We start from the raw sequence: 7,457 nt of genomic DNA, 5'->3' as shown, positions 1-7,457 counted from the left end.
TGTCTTCTATTTGTAGGTTCTGCCCAGGCTTTCCGCACCTGCGGCTCAATAAGCGCACCTACGGTGCCGCTTCTGCGCAAAAACCTCCGCATCTGCGGAAAATTAATTAAAATCCTCGGACCGCTTCTGTGCCTCTAGATCGCATCTGCAGCCATCGCAGGTGCGGGATTCTCATCGCACCTGCAGACCAACACACGCACCTGCGCCCTCTCTTCCGCTTCTGCGACCATCGCAGGTGTGGCAAACCCCTCGCAGCTGCGGACTCTGCCAGCCCCACTACCTTTCGCTTCTGCGGTCACATTCCCGCTTCTATGGTTCGCACCTGCAGCTCCCACTCCGCAAGTGCGATTATGGCAGCTGAGTTCAACTTCAGCAATTCCTCCAATTTCCAAACTTGTTCCGTCAATCACCCGAAATCAAGCCGAGGCCCTCGGGCCCTCAACCGAACATACCAACAAGTCATATAACCCTACACAAACTTAGTGAAACTTTCGAATCACTCAAAACAACATCAAAACACCAAATTACCCTCGGATTCAAGCCTAAGAACTTATAAACTTCAAAATTCCGCAAATGACGCCGAAACCTACCAAACCACGTCCGAATGACCTCAAATTTTACACACACATCATAAATGACACCACAAACCTATTCCAACTTCTGAAAATCCATTCTGACCCTGATATAAAATTTTCCACTGCCGACCGAAATCGCTAAATTTCCAACTTTTGCCAATTCAGGCCTATATCCACTACGGACCTCTAAAACATATTCCGGACGCGCTCCTAAGTCCAAAATCACCTAACGGAGCTAAAGGAACTGTCAAAATTCAAATCTAAGATCTTTTACAGCTAAGTCAATATCCGGTCAACTTTCCCAACTTAAGCTTTCAAATAGGAGACTAAGTGTCTCAATTCACTCCAAAACCACTACGGACCCGAACCAACTGACCCGTTAAGACATAATACAGTCGAAGAACACAAATGAAGCAGACAAAATTGGGAACGAGGCTATAACTCTCGAAACGAACGGCCGTGTCGTTACATCCTCCCCTTCTTAAACAAACGTTCGTCCTCGAACGAGTCTAGAAACATACATGGAGTCTCAAATAGGGGTGGATATCTGCTCTGTATCTCCATCTTGGTCTCCCAAGTAACCTCCTCCACGGGCTGACCTCTCCACTGCACCTTCACTGAAACTATATCCTTTGATCTAAACTATCGTACCTGCCGCCCCAAAATAGCCACTGGCTCCACATCATAAGTCACATCACCATCTAACTGAACCGTGCTGAAATCCAAGACATGGGACGAATCACTAACAATACTTCCGGAGCATTGAAACATGAAATACTGGATGGACACTCGATAAGCTGGGTGGCAAAGCAAGCTCATAGGCCACTTCCCCAATCCTCTGAAGCACCTCGAACGATCTAATAAGCCGAGGGCTTAACTTGCCCTTCTTCCCAAACCTCATAACACCCTTCATGGGTGAAACCTTCAGCAAGACCTTCTCCCCAACCATGTAGGACACATCACGAACCTTTCTGTCAGCATAACTCTTTTGTCTTGATTGTGCTGTGCGAAGCGCTCCTGAATCACTTTCACCTTTTCCAATGCATCCTGAACCAAGTCTGTACCCAAAACCCTAGCCTCACCCGGCTCAAACCAACCCACTGAGATCTACACCGCCTTCCATATAAAGCCTCATACGGAGCCATCTGAATACTCGATTGATAACTGTTGTTGTAAGAAAACTCCGCGAGTGGCAGAAACTAGTCCCATGAACCCCCAAAATCAATGATACAACCGCGTAACATGTCCTCCAATATTTGAATAGTGCGCTCGGACTGTCCGTCCATCTGAGGATGAAATGATGTGCTCATCTCAACCTGAGTGCCCAACTCTCGCTGCACAGCTCTCCAAAACTGCGATGTAAACTGCGTGCCTCTGTCTGAAATGATGGAAACTGGCACACCGTGAAGGCGAACGATCTCTCTGATATAAATCTCCGCCAACCGGTCAGAAGAATAGGTATTACACATAGTAATGAAGCGGCGGACTTGGTAAGCCGATCCACAATCACCCAAACAGCATCAAATTTCCTCAAAGTCCATGGGAGCCCAACTACTAAATCCATGGCAGTCCGCTCCCACTTCCACTCTGGAATCTCTATCTGCTAAAGCAAGCCACCTGGCCTCTGATGCTTATATTTCACCTGCTGAAAGTTGAGACACCGAGCTACAAAACTAACTATGTCTTTCTTCATTCTCCTCCACCAATACTCCTGTCTCAAATCCTGATACATCTTCGCGGCACCCGGATGGATGCAATACTGCAAACTATGGGCCTCCTCTAGAATCAACTCCTGTAGCCCATCTACATTGGGCACATATATCGGCCCTGCATCCTCAATACCCCATCATCACCAATAGTTACATCTCTGGCATCATCATGCAGAACATTGTCCTTGAGGACAGGAAAATAAGGATCATCATACTGGCACTCTATGATGCGATCAAACAAGAAAGACCGAGAAACCACACAAGCTAGGACTCGACTGGGCTCAAAAATACCAATCTCACAAACCGATTGACCAAGGCCTGAACATTAAAGGCAAGGGGTCTCGCACCAATAGGAAGGAATGCAAGACTACCCATACTCACTGCCTTTCTACTCAAGGCATCGACCACTACATTGGCCTTTCCCAGATGGTACAAAATAGTAATATCATAGTCCTTAAGCAGCTCCAACCATCTCCTCTACCTCAAATTGAGATCCTTCTATTTGGACAAGTGCTGGAGGCTACGATGATCAGTAAACACCTCAAAAAACAAACCATAGAGATAATGCCTCCAAATCTTCAACGCGTGAATAATGGCAACCAACTCCAAATCATGAACAGGGTAGTTCTTCTCATGGGGCTTTAACTGACGAGAAGCATAAGCAGTCACTCTACCCTCTTGCATCAACACACATCCAATACCGATCCGAGAAGTATCACAATATACGGAATATGAACCAGAAGCTGATGGCAGAACTAATACTGGAGTTGTGGTTAAGGTAGTCTAAAGCTTCTGAAAGCTTACCTCACACTCATCCGACAACCTGAAAGAAGCACCCTTTTGGGTCAATTTGGTCAAGGGCAATGCAGTAGAAGAGAAACCCTGCATGAACCGACAATAATAACCCGCCAAACAAAGAAAGCTAAGAATCTCTATGGCTAAGGACGGTCTGGGACAACTCTGGACCATCTCTATCTTCTTTGGATCGACCTGAATACCATCACTGGACACCACGTGCCCCAAGAACGCTACTGAACTAAGCCAAAGCTCACACTTAGAGAACTTAGCATAAAGTTTCTCCTCCCTCAACCACAACAATACATCTCTCAAATGCTCAGCGCGCTCCTCCTGGCTACGAGAGTACACCAGGATATCATTAATGAATACAATAATGAACGAGTCGAGATAAGGCCGAAACACGCCGTTCTTCAAATGCATGAACGCTGCTGCGGCGTTGGTCAGCCTAAAGGACATCACAAGGAACTCATAATGACCATGTCCTGAAAGCTGTCTTAAGAATATCCGAGTCCCTAATCTTTAACTGGTGATACCCTGACATAAGATCAATCTTGTATAACACCCTCGCTCCCTGAAGCTAGTCAAATAGATCAATAATGCACGACAATAGATACTTGTTCTTAATTATGACTTTGTTCAACTGCCTATAATCAATGCACATTCTCATAGTGCCATCTTTCTTGTTCACAAATAGAACAGGTGCACCCCAAGGTGACACACTAGGCTTAATAAATCCCTTCTCAAGGAGCTCCTAAAGCTGCTCCTTTAACTCCTTCAACTCAGCCGGTGCCATACGGTATGGTGGAATAGAAATAGGCTGAGTGCCCGGCACCAAATCAATACTGAAGTCAATATCCCTGTCCGGCAACATGCTCGGCAGGTCTACAGAAAATACATTCGATCCCGCACTACCGGAACAGAATTAATAGTAGGAGTCTCTGCACTGACATCCCTAACAAAGGCCAAATAAGAAAGGCAACCCTTCCCAACCATCCGTTGAGCTTTCAAGAACGAAATTACTCTACTGGGAACATAACACGATGAACCTCGCCACTCAATCTGTGGCAACCCCGGCATAGCCAACGACACTGTCTTAGCGTGACAATCCAAAATAGCATGACATGGAGACAACCAATCCATGCCCAATATCACATCAAAGTCAACCATACAAAGCAGCAACAGTTCCACTCTAGAGTCTAGTCCCCCAATAGTCACTACACGCGACAGATATACACGGTCCATAACAGTGGTATCGCCCACCGGCGTAGATACATGAACAGATAATACAATAGACTCGCGGGGTGTATCCATATAATGAGCAAAATACGACGACACATATGAAAAAGTGGAACCATGAACAAATAATACAGAGGCATCCCTGTGGCAAACTGAGATAATACCTGTGATTGCAGCATCTGAAGCAATAGCATTGGGTCTGGCAGGGAGTGCATAGTAATGGGCCTGACCGCCACCTGATCAGCCTCTCTCTCTAGGGCGACCCCTAGCCGACTAACCTCCACCCCGAGCTGGCTGAGCGGGTGGTGAAGTAACTGGTGCTGAAGTCGAAGGCTAACCCCTCTGCTGCTGAGTTGGACCTCCCACTAGGTGGGGACACTGCCTCCTGATTTAAACAAACTCTCCCCACTCATAGCAACTCCCTGTTGTTGGTGGTGGGGACTGAAGGGAGCCCCGAACACCAGGATAACTGGTAAAAGAAAGATGAACGCTGAGCTGATGATGCATCAGTCAAACTTTGAGGTGGGAGGACACTGAGAGATGAGTGGCCCTGATGTGAATTGTGAGAACCATGGCCAGATGATGCACCAGGGTGAGCAGGGCGAGCCGTCTGAGCATGCCTAACAGGACGACCCCTGCCGTCATGGAACTGACCTCCAAAAGGAACACCACAAAAACTGCCTGATCCCCGAGGCCTTTTGGCCTCTCTCTCAGCTCGCTCCCAGCTGCGAACAGACTCTGTCTCCCAGCAATGTCAATAACCTCCTCAAAAGTAGCACCGATCACCATCTCTCTAGTCATAAGAATCTGCACCTGATATGCGAGGCCATCCACGGACCTCTTGATCATCTCCCTATCTGTGGGAACCAACCAAACAATAAGACGAGCTAACTTAGAAAATCTCATCTCGTACTGTGTCACAGTCATATCATCCTGACGCAACTACTCAAAACTGTCTGTGCAGCTCCTCTCTGCGGGACTGCGGCACATACCTCTCTAGGAAGAGAAAGGAGAACTGTTGCCAGGTAAGCCTCCCTCAAAGTGAAGGCAGCTCCAGAGAACTGAAAGGTAGTGAACGAGACCCCAATGGTCTCTAGAATACCTACTATTCGGAGAATCCTCTGACACTTATCCAAGAAACCCTGGGCATCCTCGCCCTCTGCACCACTGAAAGTTAGAAGCTGAAGTGTACCAAATCTCTCCAATCTATGCTTCTCATCATCAGGCATGACTGGTACGTGATAACTGTGATTCTGACACGTTTTACGCCCATACTTGCCTATGCTTTATGTATGATTTGCCATAAAACATTCCCAGAATGCTGATAAATTGCGCTTGATCGTAGGTTTGAGCAACAAGGTGACGAAAGTCAAAAATCGGTTCGAAACGGAGTGAAACCTGCTCAAGTGTCAAAGATCAGGAAAGCATGGATATTCAGAACCTGGTGCGGACCGCACCATCATGTCATGCGGCCGCACCATTGAAGTTCAGAGAGTGGCATTCTCAGTTCCAACCAATGCGGCCGCGTTGCAAGTTCATGCGGTCCGCACCACTGAAGTTCAGAGAGTGGCATCTTCAGTTCCAACCAATGCGGCCGCGCTACAAGTTCACGCGGTCCGCGCCACAGAAGTTCAGAGACCATCACAAGCCACTCATGCGGCCGCACTACAAGTTCAGGCGGTCCGCGCCAGTCATCATGCGGCCGCACTTCATCATTGTGCGGTCCGCGTCAACATCTTCAGAAAGCAAGTCTCAAAAGTAAAGCAACCCAGTGCGGCCGCGTGTCATCATCGTGCGGACCGCACAAACCCCGCAGGGTAATTTTTGTCCAGTTTTTCTAAACTTAGTATAAATAGAATATTTGCCATTTTTTAGGGAACAGATTAGATACAGAATAGCCGCTGCACTCGTGAGACAAAAGTCTTAGCCTATTTTGGGCATTTTTCATTGTGTTTAACGTGGATTCTTGTGGTTTTACCTTCTAGTTAATTAATATGTTCATTTTACCTATTTCTCCTTCAATTTCTGTTGTTATTATGGCTAGCTAAACCCATAAGCTAGGGTTGTGGCTCAACCCTAGTGTGGGTAATTAATGGGTATGATTGTTTAATGCTTGAATGATGTTGGGTGTTTGATATTTGGGTTATTTTTATGTTTTCACTTGGATTTGGTGGTTGCAAACACTAAGTCTAGCTTTCTGAGTTTTGACCCTTCTTGAGAAAGAGTGTCTAAGACTCCAAAATTAACCCAACAAGGAATTGGGATGGACCTATTAGAATAGTAGTCCAAATTAACGGGTAAAACCTCGAGAGACCAATTACCCAACTTGAACCCTAAGTTGCTTGGTTTGTTAGCCTACCCAATTGGTCTCGAGAGAGTCAATTGGGCAAAATCATTTTCTCTACCGAGAGGTGTGAGAGTGAGTGCTATCGTGCAACGGTTATATCATAAGCCCCATAATCATCATTCTCATATTAGGAATCTCTATCCGTTAGTTGACCACCTAGGTAAATGCCACGACCCTAGTGCCTTTCTCCATCTTGCATGCAACTTAGACTTAATATCTTAGCATAATTTAGTTATAAGTAGTAGTTTTTAAATTGTAGTTGATAATCACAAAGAAAAACCCAAAAATGATAGAAGATCAATTAGAAGCAAACTCGCATTTCTAGGCTAAACAAATATCCAACTCCCTTCCTAGCTCCCTGTGGAAATTGACCCCGATACCACTATTGGGTAAAAGTGTTAGCGCCCACTCTTCCAAAGGTTGAGTCCGCTGCAACCTAATCACTTTTTGGTGCCGTTGCCGGGGAGCTTACGGTGTTGACTATTTGTGTAGTTAGTTTTGTGGTTTGCTTCTCTTTCCTTCTTTTTACTAATTTTATTTGTGTTGATCCATCAGGTACTCATGGCTCTAAACGGAAATGACCCTCTTGGCAATGCCTTGGCGGGGGAGGAGGTTGAAGATGTTGAGCAAGATGAGCTTCCGGTACCTCAAGTACCACGGAGAGGTCGAAATGCCAATGCTAATGTACATGACAACAATCCTATTCCAGACCCTCCTCCGCCACCACCAAGAGCGGTCCCAAGAGTTCTTCCTAATCAAGGGTACGCAAGTGCCATCGTTCCTCCCCGAATC

The sequence above is a fragment of the Nicotiana attenuata genome, chromosome 2, assembly GCF_001879085.1.
Source record: "Nicotiana attenuata strain UT chromosome 2, NIATTr2, whole genome shotgun sequence".
Classification (NCBI taxonomy): domain Eukaryota; kingdom Viridiplantae; phylum Streptophyta; class Magnoliopsida; order Solanales; family Solanaceae; genus Nicotiana; species Nicotiana attenuata.
Note: the sequence above shows the minus strand (reverse complement) of the source record.